The sequence below is a fragment of the Hyperolius riggenbachi genome, chromosome 7 (assembly GCF_040937935.1).
Source record: "Hyperolius riggenbachi isolate aHypRig1 chromosome 7, aHypRig1.pri, whole genome shotgun sequence".
Classification (NCBI taxonomy): domain Eukaryota; kingdom Metazoa; phylum Chordata; class Amphibia; order Anura; family Hyperoliidae; genus Hyperolius; species Hyperolius riggenbachi.
Genome location: NC_090652.1, coordinates 134316621 through 134331348, shown reverse-complemented (window position 1 = coordinate 134331348; position 14728 = coordinate 134316621). Strand labels below are relative to the sequence as shown.

General features: G+C 46.3%; 1 protein-coding gene across 9 annotated transcripts in view; it reads right to left on the bottom strand.

Annotated features, from left to right (window-relative positions):
* The window catches only part of LITAFD (LITAF domain containing), a 311228-nt gene extending 297023 nt beyond the window's left edge, over positions 1-14205 (bottom strand). For 5 of the 9 annotated variants that reach the window (XM_068244656.1, XM_068244664.1, XM_068244657.1 and 2 more), the window contains exons 1-3: positions 14096-14205; positions 6324-6437; positions 2664-2826 (exon numbers count right to left, since the gene is read on the bottom strand). The gene's annotated coding sequence lies outside the window, so the exon portion shown is untranslated. Of the gene's footprint in view, positions 1-2663; positions 2827-6323; positions 6438-13236; positions 13350-14095 lie in introns of those variants that run through there. The other 4 variants (XM_068244658.1, XM_068244659.1, XM_068244660.1 and 1 more) reach the window with 4 other exon arrangements.
* Between the last annotated feature and the right edge of the window lie 523 nt (positions 14206-14728).

The window sequence follows — 14728 nt, the reverse complement described above, 5'->3', positions numbered from 1 at the left end:
TCAATTATATTAGCCTCTGTGAAAAAGCGCACGTGTTTACCCACATACAGACACACATGGTGTACAGAAAATGCATCCTAATAATGGTGCATAGAAAAATGACAGACAAGTGTACCTAATGGCCTCTTATCCACGGATGCCGGCCACAAGCGCCGCTGTAATTACATGCAGCTGAGTGGAAGTGATCGGTAACACCGGGCATCATGTTTTACACACAGCGGCAGTAAACTGTCTCATGTTGCATCTAAGCGCGGCAAGCGTCGTGCTCAGAGGAAACTACATGGGGGTGCTGCCTGTGCCAAGCGCTAGCAAGCAACCGGCTGGTGGATGGGAGCAGCTGACAGGCAGTGAATTCACTGCCTTCAGGTGCTTGTGGAAAATACGCCTTAGGGTGACCATACATCTAGCAATTCTGATTACCAGTAAATCGACAAAGCAATTGACTTTATCGGGACATCAACTTCAGTGTGGTTGATCGAAAGTCGATCGGCTAATAGCCCACACAGTAAAAGCGAGGTCCAATGCGATTCACTTTCACAAATCGATCTGACCAATGTTGTGCCTCCATGTTCTGAATGCAAAAAACAATTCAGAGTCAATCGAATGGTATGTGAACAGTAACAGATTCCTATGCGATCAACTGATATCTTGCATCCTGCTCCATCGACTAATGTGACGACCTGCAGTGGACCGGAAGCCATGTAAATCTACAGTATGGCGATGCCTGTTTTTTTAAGATGATTGCCACAAGTTTTCTGTATCGCGCATGCAATACACTTCTGTGCGCGTCATCTATTTGGCCAAAAGAAGTGAGAGCTAGAGTGCATTACTTCCTGCTTGGCCTGCTGCCAGATGGGGATTATCGCGTATTAACACAAACACTGGTCCGCACCGGGGGCCCCAGTCTCTCTCACTGGCTGGGGCCCCCAAACCACCATACGATACCTAGAAGCATGTGCGGGCAACCCCCTGGACCTCTCACCTCCAGGGAATTCACCCCCACTGCCTCTAAACTGAATGCTAACTGCAACAAACACAGTTGCTAACTCCCAGCTAGAGCAATTGCCTGCCTTTATCTGGTCAGCAGACGCCAGTCAGCCAATCAGGTGTACTGGTGTTATACACTCTTTGCCTGCTGTACCAAATCTAGCAGGAATTGCATAAATTGTGTAGCATTCAGGTGGGAGGCTTCGGTTAGAAGCAATCGTAGATTGCATCGGTTACAGGGACGCCCCGTGTAGGCACATCTCCCACACGGTCCACTCCCTAACCACTCATCTGTCAACCGCATCCGGGAAGCTGCAAAAAAATTTGAAATCACAAACACTGGTCTGCACGACAAACGGGGGCCCCAGTCTCTCTCACTGGCTATGGTCCCCAAACCACCATGCAATACCTAGAGGCAAGTGCAGGCAACCCCTGGACCTCTCACCTCCAGGGAATTCACCCCCACTGCCTCTAAACTGAAAGCTAACTGCAACAAACAATTGCTAACTCACAGCTAGAGCAATTTCCTGCCTTTATCTTGTCAGATTATCGCGTATTAACGCAGAAATCCCTGAAGGCCTGTTTTTGATGGTGCGGTCCTTGTACCGCACGGCAAACGCAGATATGCAGTGTGAAAACGGCCTTAGTGTCTGCTAAGAGGCAGAAAAATGAAGGCATGGATAAATCCTAAAGGCCGGTGCACATTGTCCATAAAAAACGGTCCGTTTCCAGAACGTATCACAACGGATAGGAACAGATCCTCAGTCTGTTTGAAAATGATCTGTTCAGTCCGTTCTGCTGAATGAACCACAAATACAGTATTCTCCCCGGAATTTTTTTCCAGTCGGGTGAAATGAAATAGTAGCTGGGTGGCATTAAAGAATACCCGGGTGGGGTGAGAGAAGAGAATGCAGGGCCGGTGCTTCTGTTTGCAACTCTGCTTACAGAATAGTAGGAAATGAGCCGATGATAGCCAGGTGCTCACCAAAACTAGCCGGGTGGAGAACCAAGCTAAAAGTGCTTGGGGAGAACACTGCAAATATAGGGAATCTACGATAATTCCGGATTTACTAATGCATCAACCGATCCCTAACGGAACAGAAGTCACGCATGAGAAACTGATGCCCAATAAAAACAGATCCGTTTGTTGGATGGATCAGTTGTTACCCGGATCAGTTTTTCATCCTTACAGTGGAAAGCGGCTCGTAGTGGTTGCCCGGGTGACAAGATGCCAAATTCATACTTTGTCCTCCTCTAACCCAACTTTCTTTTGGGTATCCTTCCATGTGCAGCCCCACTTCTGTGTATAACCTCCCCTAACATGCAGCAGATCACCTCCCTATAAACACACAGCCCCCATATCCATATTTAACATTGACAAACAGCAACCCTTATTTCTCTCATTTTCAACAATGTTTTTGCATCAAAGTATAAAACAACAACAATATGCATTAAAGGAACCTAATGGTGGCCATACATGGTACAATTTTTTCATACAATCTTACCATTTTTATGTAATACAAGGGAACTGCCTAAATTATCCTTTCAGTATATTCACTTAATTTACCCTTATACTACATAGAAATGGTAAGATTGTATGAAAAAAATGGTACCATGTATGGCCACCATAAACAGTGTTTTTTCCTTAATAAGCAACAAAAGCGTTAAAGGCTCACCTGTCCGCCGGCGCCGACTCCTGGCCTCTATATGAAATCTGTCTGCAGTGTGTGGGCAGGCAATAGATCCCTCTCTATCTTGATGATATCTTCAAATTGAATAAAAATATCTTCATATAGTGTATGGTGCTTGCTTTCAACAATGGGCGTTTGATGAGTCAATCTATATAAGAAATAAAAAAGAAAAATAATGAATTAGAGAAAATGATGATATATAGCCATCAATAATCTAGAAATACAGGGTTATAATAAGCTTAAACAAGGCTGTGAAAAAACCTTATACAATTAGTGCTTCCATTCATTGATGTAGACCCTAACATATGCAATATATAAATACATAAAAAACAAACATGCTATTGAGGCAGCAGTTTTTGTTGTACTTAATTGTGCAATTGTGAATCATTACCTGTTCATGTACTCAGTTATGAATATTATATTGTGATTCATGGTCATTTGGGCCAGATCCCCCAAATGCTGTTTTGGTTTTTAATTGTTTTTATGTGTTTTTTTTGGCACCAATACAGTTATAGTTTATCTGTATACTGGCTACAGGTTGAGTTTTATTACAATTTCTACATGCATGCTTTTTTTTGCATGCTAATTTGGTTTCATCCATTTAGGCTGCTTTCACAGTGGGACGTTACAGGCTGACGTTACAGCAGCCTGTAACGCAGCCCAACTCACAGCAATGAAAAATCAATGGGCTTTTCACAGTGATCACGTTGCGTTACAGTGTAACGCTGGATGTTCAAAGAAAGTGCAGCATGCTGTGCGTTCTACGTTAGACTGTGTGCACATGCTCAGTAATTGGGTTTTTTGTCAGGAGAGGAGGAGCGGAGAGTCCACTTTTGTACTTAGCTACATGGCTAATTAATATTCACTGCACTGCAGTGTTTTCTTCCTGGAGCGGCCACTGATTGGCTGGCGGGACCATGCGGAGTGTTCCGATCACGTGGTCTCTGCAGCGCATAGGACAAAAAAGGTGCACCAAGAGCTGATTAACGCAGCTGTAGGTAGCGTCCTCCTCCAGCACCACCAGGCGTTGCGTTAGGGGCACGTTATGCGACCTATAACGTCTCCTAAAATGCAACGTCCTGGTGGGAAAGAGGCCTTAGACACTTATGGTGTTAGTTTTGTTTGATTGAGTGGCTAAATTTTGAGAAAAACTAAGAAAAAAAATGCAGCATGGAGAACTTTTTATTTTTATTTTTTTTTTATACCACCAAGCGGAAACGCATGTACAGTGGCTTGCAAACGTATTCAGCCCCCTTGAAGTTTTCCCCATTTTGTCACATTACTGCCACAAACATGAATCAATTTTATTGGAATTCCACGTGAAAGACCAATACAAAGTGGTGTACACGTGAGAAGTGGAATGAAAATCATACATGATTCCAAACATTTTTAAAAAATAAATAACTGCAAAGTGGGGTGTGCGTAATTATTCAGCCCCCTTTGGTTTGAGTGCAGTCATGTGCCTATAGACACTGCCTGATGAGTGCTAATGACTAAATAGAGTGCACCTGTGAGTAATCTAATGTCAGTACAAATACAGCTGCTCTGTGACGGCCTCAGAGGTTGTCTAAGAGAATATTGGGAGCAACAACACCATGAAGTCCAAAGAACACATCAGACAGGTCATGGATAAATGTATTGAGAAATTTAAAGCAGGCTTAGGCTACAAAAAGATTTCCAAAGCCTTGAACATCCCACGGAGCACTGTTCAAGTGATTATTCAGAAATGGAAAGAGTATGGCACAACTGTAAACCTGCCAAGACAAGGCCGTCCACCTAAACTCACAGGCCAAACAAGGAGAGCACTGATCAGAAATGCAGTCAAGAGGCCCATGGTGACTCTGGATGAGCTGCAAAGATCTACACCTCAGGTGGGGGAATCTGTCCATAGGACAACTATTAGTCGTGCACTGCACAAAGTTGGCCTTTATGAAAAAGTGGCAAGAAGAAAGCCATTGTTAAAAGAAAAGCATAAGAAGTCCCATTTGAAGTTTGCCACAAGCTATGTGGGGGACACAGCAAACATGTGGAAGAAGGTGCTCTAGTCAGATGAGACCAAAGTGGAACTTTTTGGCCAAAATGCAAAAAGCTATGTGTGGCGGAAAACTAACACTGCACATCACTCTGAACACACCATCCCCACTGCCAAATATGGTGGTGGCAGCATCATGCTCTGGGGGTGCTTCTCCTCAGCAGGGACAGGGAAGCTGGTCAGACTTGATGGGAAGATGGATGGAGCCAATTACAGGGCAATCTTGGAAGAAAACCTCTTGGAGACGGCAAAAGACTTGAGACTGGGGCGGAGGTTCACCTTCCAGCAGGACAACAACCCTAAACATAAAGCCAGGGCAACAATGGAATGGTTTAAAACAAAAACATATCCATGTGTTATAATGGCCCAGTCAAAGTCCAGATCTAAATCCAATCGAGAATCTGTGGCAAGATCTGAAAACTGCTGTTCACAAATGCTGTCCATCTAATCTGACTGAGCTGGAGCTGTTTGGCAAAGAAGAATGGGCAAGGATTTCAGTCTCTAGATGTGCAAAGCTGGTAGAGACATACCCTAAAAGACTGGCCGCTGTAATTGCAGCAAAAGGTGGTTCTACACAGTATTGACTCATGGGGCTGAATAATTACGCACACCCCACTTTGCAGTTATTTATTTTAAAAAATGTTTGGAATGATGTACGATTTTCGTTCCACTTCTCACGTGTACATCACTTTGTATTGGTCTTTCACATGGAATTCCAAAAAAATTGATTCACGTTTGTGACAAAATGTGGAAAACTTCAAGGGGGCCGAACACTTTTGCAAGCCACTGTAAAATCAGAAATTAGATTTGCAGGTAGTATAAAAGAGCCCTTAGTCTTCTTTTGTACTGCACATTGCAATTTCCGATTTTTACTGGATGCTAGCAACACAAGAAGAGAAAGGCAGCATGCAGAACTTTTTTTTAATTGAATCAAAAATCGGAATTGCATATAAAATCGCATCAAAATTGCATGTAGTGTAAAAGAACTCTAAATCACACTAAAAATCGGAATTGCTTAAAAAATTTCATCAAAATCGCAATTGCATGTAGTGTAAAAGAGCCACAGGGGCAAAGTTTTCTGTCAAAAAGCATACTGAACATCACTGACAGCCAGGAGTTGGACAAAACATTATTGCTGACCAGAGGAGGATTACAGCCAGATACTCGCCGGCAGCCAGCACAGAGTAGATCATTCTACCAACCACGGGGGTAGGTTTAATTACTTAGTGCCAGGCAGGAGGTGGACGACCAGGAGGATTACTGCCAAATACTGGTCGGCAGCCAGCACAGAATATGGGGTGCGTTTAATTACTTAGTGCCAGGGATTAATGCTAGGTACACAGATTGAAATTTTCTGGCAGATTGCCTGCCAGATCGATTATTTCCAACCTGTTCAATCTGATTTCCTATAGATTTTCCATAGAAATAAATGGAGAAGCGAACGGAAATCAGATCGGACAGGTTGGAAATAATCGATCTGGCAGGAAATCTGCAATATAAACTCATTATGTGTACCTAGCATAAGATTACTGCCTATTCCTCAGAACCAGGCAGAGGGAGGGGATATTAACACTGGCAGCAGGTGGAGGCTGAAAAAGGGAAAAGTTACTCACCAACCAGGAGCGGGATGAATAGGGAAGGAAATAACACCACTGCCAGCTCAGTCAGGGCCAGATTTGTACATTTCTCCGTCCAAATTCCACTTTCTCCAATCGCCCCTCCAGGGTCTTAATGGAGCCCGAACATGTAAAGTAGCACAGGATATGATTGACTGCATCACAGAATATGAACTGGTGATGTATCGAGTCCCCCCTTCACCAAAAAATCCTAATAAGTTTATTGGTTCCCCCCTAAATTGTCCTTGGACTATGACTATGGTGGGGATTAGATTGGGAGCACCTCTGAGGACAGTCAGTGACATGATTATTTTACTCTGTAAAGTGCTGCAGAAGATGTCAGTTCTATACTGTATAAATACATAATAATATAGTGGGACATTAGACTATGTCTATGGTGGGGATTAGATTGTGAGCTCCTCTGAGGACAGTCAGTGACATTACTATGTACTCTATAACGTGCTGCAGTAGATGTGAGCGATATATAAATACACAATAATAAGTTTGGACATAAGACTATGATAGGAATTACTTTGTGAGCTCCAAGGACAGTTAGTGTACCCTATAAATAACTGCAGTCAGTCAGTGCCATATAAATACATAAGGATTACAGTAATAATGTTAGTGCACCCTACATTTAGCTCCCCTTTAGTGTCCCCGGGTATAATACTCCCAGATATAGCCCTAGCCTTATAGAGCCAGTGATTACAATGCTCCCCTCCTAGTATATGCTCCTCTGTAATGCACCCTCCTTCCTGTAAGCACTCAGCTCTGTGTGCTGCCCCCCTATGGTGCTGCTAAATTAGTTTGGCACTGCACAAGTGGAAGGGTGAGATGTGGGTGCAAATGGGCACAGGCAGACAATTCACAATTGGGACAAAGAAAGTGAGAGAACACTAAAGAGAGGGTGTTGAAAGAGAGCAAAGAGAGCAAGAGAAAGTTTTATTATATACATACATGTATATTATACAGTATACATAAAATAGTGCAAATAGGCTATTGTTCTGGCAATACTGTAGTTATTTAATGCACTTCAAATTATACACTCTGCCTTTACAAATCCCTTCCACAGACTACAAGAGCCGGATTTGTACTTTTTTACCGCCCAAGGCCACTGTCACCAGCCGACCCCTTCAGTATAGGTAGCCAGATGACCCCTCCCCCTTTCCCTCTAGTATAGGTAGCCTGATGACCCCTCCCCCTCAAGTATAGGTAGCTAGGTGACTCCCTTAATCCCTCCCTTTCCCACCTTTCAGTATAGGTAGCCAGCTCGCCTCCACACCGCAGTAGCCATCAGTGTCACCTCTCCACTCTTCTCCAGGGCAGAAGCTTCCTCTTCCCCTCTGTCTCCATCAGCCGCTGCTGTACATCTGTCCCTCCAACCAGCATCTCTCACTTGTGACTTGCCGGCATGTTACCAGCAAGTCAGACGGGAAGAGGAAGCTTCTATGCTGGAGACAAGTGGAGATGTGAACGACTATCAGCTGCTATTCTACATCATCCTCTTGTAACTCTGCAATACTGCCCAAGTCCATAGCCACCGGCCACAATGCAAACATGCAGAGAGCAAGGTGGCTGCTGCACAGGCGGCTGGCAGCAGAGTACCGCGGTCAGGCGCTCACCTGCTCTCCCTGCACTGCAGCATTTGCAAACTTGCAAATGATGCACCAGTTTACCCTGCTGATTTGGTGCCCTTGCTTCTGTGGTGCACTAGACCATGGCCTAGGTGGCCGTGGCCTCAATCCGGCCCTGTTTCTTCCCCTGAGGTCCAATCAGCTTGATTGTCTCTCATAGGCATCAGCCCATGAGAGCGATCCTTTTCCTTCCTATTCCAGGGGACAGGCAAGTGACAGGGCTGTCCCAGTACAATTTGATAAGTAAAGAAAAAGATCCCTGGTATGAAAACTGCTGCACCACCTTTGATATTACAAAATGCTTTATTGGAAAATGCTAAAAAATTCTAAAAACATTTAAAAGCAAAACAATCCACAACACAGTTATGTGGAAAACATACAAACAATCACAAGTGCCTCACCTCCTAAATGAGCTTAATGGGCCCTAATGGCTGCTGACTTATCCACCTTGGTTCTGCTGAACCAATGACGGAGTGATGGGACCCGGGTCCTGAACAATTGGTCTACCAATACTAAGGTGCTAAGACAAAAAAGTGCAAAAGAAGTGCCAGCATAAAGGGAAAAGTGCAAACAGGCAAATTTACCATATGTGATATAATATGCTCAAGAACATATGGTCAACCGACCAAAATATAAAGTGCATGAGATGTGGACAAACCTGACAGGACCAAGCAATGCCAGTAAGGACGTAATACATACGTAGTCCTGGGCAGGGTCCCCCAATGTAATGAAGCAGCCAAAGGAGTAAGGGCGGAGGGAGGCACAGCAAACGCTCAGGTTTGTCCACATCTCATGCACTTTATATTTTGGTCAGTGATTTAGGTGTGCATATCCACATCCTTTTTTACAAAACAGGGCTGTCCCAGTACAGCGCTGCGGTAAATCGCAGAGCTGTACAATGTAAATAGACGGCAGTTTCACTATCTAACAGTCTGCTAGAGGCCACTAACTGGCAGATTGTTGACGGAGCGGAGCTCCGTCACTAAAGCGAGTATGCGCTCATCGGCGGGCGCGATCCCTGCTGACCTCCTCCCCAGGACTGGACGCCAGTCGGCATTAGGCAGTCCTGGGGGAGCCACCCTGCGACCGCCAATTGGCGTTAGGTGGTTGTAAGGTGGTTAAACTCAGAAAAATAACAGTTTAAAACTATTTTTCCTTTGCATTTTAAAATTTATTTTCTGAAAAACAGCAAGGTCTTACTGAAAAATCAACTTGACTTGTAACCACTATTTCACTTAACATATGAAGCAATTTTAGGCCTGGAACCCACTACAAAACGATATTGCTAATCGCAATTGCTAGCGTTTTGTATGAACGTTTTGTAAGTGATTTCATGAGCTTTTTTGAGAGCGATTTTAAAAAGTGTACGGTTTTTGCCAGCGATTGTGTAGCGATTAGCGTTTTTCATTCTGATTTGGTCCTTTCAATTAATTTTAATTTTTTTACAGTGTACAGTAACTTCAAAACGCTAGCAAAATCGATCTGTGTAGGTTTTGATGAGTGATTAGGCCAGCGTTTATATATTTTACATTGCAGAAACGCTAAATGCTAAAAATGCTACATGTTCTGCATTTTGCGATTTGGTAATCGCAATCCCTCCAGTGGAATTTGGACCATCCATTAACATTAGCTGAGCATTTAGGGAAATCGCTAGCGGTTTGAATTGCTCCCTAAATGCTCATAAAATCGCCCTAGTGGGTTCCAGCCCTAAGTGACGATTGCATGTATGGCAGCTTTGCCATGAACCGCTAAATTTGGAACAAAATTACACTTTCTGATTGTGGTTACTATTTAAATCTTGATACTCAGATGAAGCCTTCATCTCTACTCACAGTGATGTACCCAGCAGCACCTCTTATAGGGTATATTTATGAATATATACATTTATATGCCCCCTAGTCCATGTGTGATACACTCTGCTAAGTGGGTACACTGTCATCTGCAGCATCTAGTTCCTATACAGCTCTGTATGCAGCCGCCCTATTCCTTCCAGTGCTGCAGGCAGCAGCTAAGGTTTTGATGGCCCCAAGCAGTCCATAACTTGAGGCCCCCAGGCATGAAAGAAGTGGCGTGCGAAGTGTGGCGTGGCTAAAAATGAGTAGCCATAACATAAAACAAAGCGGCGCACGAAGCATGGGCGTGGCCAAAACATGATGTGGGTGGAGCCAAATACAGGTAGTCCCTGTTTATTTATTTTAAGTATTTATATAGCGCTGACATATTACGTAGAGCTGTACAGAGTATATTGTCTTGTCATTAACTGTACCTCTGTGGGGCTCACAATCTAGTCCCTACCTTACTCATATCATGTAGTGTATGTAATCTAGGCCCAATTTAGGGGTAAGCCAATTAACTTATCTGTATTTCGGGATGTGGGAGGTAACCAGAGTTCCTGGAGGAAACCCACGCAGACTTCGGGAGAACATGCAAACTCCTGGGAGATGTTGATCTGGCTGGGATTCAAACCGGGGACCCAGAACTGCAAGGCGAGAGCGCTAACCACTACACCCCCGTGTCGCCCAACATATGAGATAGGGTACAGATGGTGCCCTCAGTATTGGTAGCCCGCATAGTTGCCCCCAGTATAGGTTAGATAGGTAGATGCCCCCAGTATAGATTAGATAGGTAGGTACCCCTCAGTATAGGTTAGATAGGTAGGTACCCCTCAGTATAGGTTAGATAGGTGGGTACCCCTCAGTATAGGTTAGATAGGTGGGTACCCCTCAGTATTGGTTTAGATAGGTAGGTCTCTCCAGCATAGGGGCAGGGAGAGCAGGCAGAGCAAAGTTTCAACTCACCTTCCTCGTTACCCGTACGCAGCCTCTATCTTCATCCTGTCCCGGCATCTGTTGCATCAGTAAGAGCTCCCCCTCTGATGACATGCGGTTACGTCATCACAGGGGGCACTGTTACCATCGCAAAAGAGGCCGGGACAGGATGAAGATAGAGGCTGCCGCGCGGGGATCGAGGAAGGTGAGTTGAAGCTTCGCCCCGGCTGCTTCCCCCGCCGCTACGCCAAGCCTCCTGCCCAGAGTCGGACTGGGACACTGATGGTCCACCAGATAAGTTTAAGCCTGGGGCCCACATGCTCAGCCCTCTACCACCTCCCGATTTGGAGCTTACATACAGATGTACTCTGGAAATTTTGAGCAGATGTCAGTGTTATATAAAAACATAATTTTGTAGGACATCAGACTAGGACTATGGTAGGGAATAGGTTGTGAGCTCTTCTGAGGACCGTCCATGACAAGGCTATGCAGGTGCTGGATTCACTGTCGTGGGTGATGGTTACCTGCGGCGTGCACATGTAACCATCAGATTCATACCTCAGATCAGAAGCGACCAGAGAGAGACAGAGTAGGGTGCACACTACCAACCTGGACCTAGTGCACTTCACATGCAGAAAATGACCAATTACGTCAGTTCAGCATTTGAAGTGTCCACGACCTGCACATAGTGTGCTCTGCCTCTATCTGGTCGCCTGAGGTATGAAGAGAGGCAGCGGTGATTGGGAGGAACACTGCTGGGGGGGGAGCCATAAGAGAGCAGCGATGGTGCCATGGCAACTGGCACCTGCACCATTTTTAAAGCATACCTCCCAACTGTTGGAGACAGGGGAAAAGGGACACCTATACGGGGGCCAAAAGTGCATAAAGCACGCGAATTGCGCCGCTACAAAAAAGGGTTGTGGCCATCATAATATGCATAGATGTGGTCGGCAGAGCGAACTGTGCATGAATCTTGCGGCAGTATTGCACCCCTCATTAAATATCATAAAATAAAAGCTTTGAAGCATAACTTAACAAAAAAAAAGCCTTACCTGTGCCTTCTTCTAGCCCCCCATAATCTGTGTGGCCCTCAGTTTCTCTTGCACTTGCTATGTTGTTCTGCTGTCTCTCCTCTTAAAAAGCTGACTAGGCTCAGTTGTAGCTATGGCACATGCTTTGTTGGTCTGAGAGCTTATATACGGTACATCTGTGGTTTTCAAAGAATTAGAACCATGCATGCCCTGATAACTGCTATGCAAAGCCACATAGGAGCTCGACTGAGTGCAGATAGGGCAAACTCAGAGAATGCACCATAGCTAAAAGTAAGCCCAGTCGCAGCTTATTAAAGGAAGCATCGGGTATTTTAAAGAAAGGTCAGCAGCTACTGTACAAGTGTGAGCGAGCCACTCACATTCATGCTCCCGTCACCAGGTGTGTTCTGCGCAGGTGCAGTACTTCTGTGCCTGCGCAGAGCACTCCCAACGTCCGGACCACAAGTAGTGCGGCCGCGAGCATGCGCAGTAGCCGCCAACCTGGCCAGGTCGGCAGCTGCTACGGTGGAGACACAGGGCGACCAGCTGGGAGCGGAGCTGCATCAAAGGACGCATACGCTGCTTGAGGCTGGAGGAAGCTCCAGGTAAAAAAAACTGATGTTTGAGGACAAGAAAAACAGAAGCTACAAAGATTATGGGGGGGTTGGCAGAGGGCACAGGTAAAGCTAAATCGTTTTCATTTAGGACCTGAGCCCACTAACGCAGTTGTGTCCGCTTTTCAGCATCTGTAACATTGATGTGTTTCTGAAAAGCGGACACAACTGCGCACAACTGCATTAGTGGGCTAAGGCAGGGGTCCCCAAACATTTTGGGTCAAGGGCCAGGACAACATACTTCAGACTGCTGGGGGGGGGGGGGGGGGGGCGGAGTATACATAAAATGATGTAGAAATGTTTGCGGGCCAGACAGTGAAGCATACCCAGGTGACAATCTGCAGTCCAATTGGACATATACAGCAGTGTCACCTGAAGTGGAATTTTATTGGAAACCAGCGAATTACTGCCTTTCTGGCTTACATGTGGATGGGTGGTGCCAGCACTGCTCTTCCACAAGCGGACCACCAATATTTAAAGATGTAGCTGACCGTATCTGTAACTAATATATTATGTGTGGGGGGCCGGTAAAAAATCCTCAGGGGGCAACATTCGGCCCACGGGCCTTAGTTTGAGGACCACTGCCCAGGATTGCTTTTCTTCTAAGTGAACAGCAGTGACCAGTTTAACAGCAAGTGGGATGGAATGCTATCAATCAGGCCTGCCTTTTTCTTAGTGATAAAACAAGTTTGTGCCAGAGACATTGGAACACTTGGTTGTTGTGTATCCCATTCTCAAATTAGCTCACTGCAGGGGTTCCCTTTACAAGAGGACCACAATGCTGACAATAAGCACTCTCCTCGCCATGCAACATAATCTCCCCCCGAAAAGCTATAAAAACAAACAAAAAAGTCAAAGCTTACCAGCTGCTGTTAATGAAAGCACCAGTGGCACTAGCAGAACTTTGCTACTGACAGGCTCTCTCCTCCATGTGCAGTTTACAAGCCGGGAGTGACAGCAGCACATTGAGCCAGGCCAGATCACAGCAGGGAGGACATGTGGAGTCTCCATTCAGAACTCAGAAGTCACAGCCAGGGCATCATCGAGGGGGGCGGGCCCTCCTGAATCTGCTCTCACTTGCACAGCTCACTGTCATCATGTGAGAGAACTGAAGGCAGCGCACGGCAGAGGTGATTCCAGCTGACTTCTCTGCAGTTCACATGATTCCTGTAGAGCAGAACCTCGCGGGTTTCTTTAAGATGCTGCCCCTCACTCCACTTCTTAGTGGACATTTGGATGGCCATTGGCCGCAACAGCATTGGCTAGTCGTAATCTGCTGCTGCTGCTATTGGCCAAACTTCTGATCTGTGCGCAGGACGGGTCTAGTCTCTGCTCCGTGACAGGGAAAATGTGACATTTTAGTGAGGAAGGATTCTACCGCTTCGGCTCAGTCCGAGCTCATTCCTGCCGCTCGCATTGCTTGTCAAATTAGGGCCTGGGGGGAGCCGCCAGCAGCAGAGCGATGCCCCCCTTTGTGTGAAGCACCAAGCGGGGTCTTAGCTTGCTTGTATGCTGGCGGGCCTGGCACGGCTCCCATAATCCTCCCAGTGAACTATCTGCTGACTCTCCATCCATCCACGATCGTTATTTTCAGCGAGGCTATTATCGGCCACAAGGTGGCGCTCGAGCCATAACAAATGCCGTCTAGGCATACGAGCATCTGATGATTCCCCGTTACTCCTATACAGGCCCCCGAGTGAGTAGGCTGAGCTTTGTCCCTACCTGCGTCTCTGTGGTGTCACTATTCCTGCGAAGGGCCGGACAGCATAAGCACGTCTGCCTCTTCTTGTCTCCGGGACCGGACTGTCCGCGGAGGACAGGTACTGCTATTATGATGCTGCTGGTGGGCGGGGCTTAGCGCGGGTTTGGGGCGGAACTTCCCAGGAGTCAGCTGCCAGTCACCTGCCACGTTGCCGATGGGCGAGGCTTAGCGTGGGTTTGGGGGCGGTGCTTTTCACGGGTTTGGGGCGGGGCTTCACATGGTTTGGGGCAGGGTTTCAAACGGGTTTGGGGCATGGCTTCCCGAGAGTCATCTGCCAGTCACCTGCCATGTTGCCCATGTGCGGGGCTTCGCGCTGGTTTGGGGGCGGGACTTTGCGCTGGTTTGGGGGCGGGGCCTCGCACTGGTTTGGGGCGGGGCTTCCCGGGAGTCATGGCATCTGCCAGTCATTGTCAGCAAGTAAGCCAGCCGGCGAGTCAGTCAGTGAGACAGCTTAGGTTAGCAGCCAGCAGATATTGTTCAGTGCAATGCCTCCACATTGTCTGATACTGTAAATTGGGTGCAACTATAGGCCGCAATTCTGTGATGTACGTGTGAGAAAAAAAATGCCAAAGATAGACCTTATAGGGAACCTA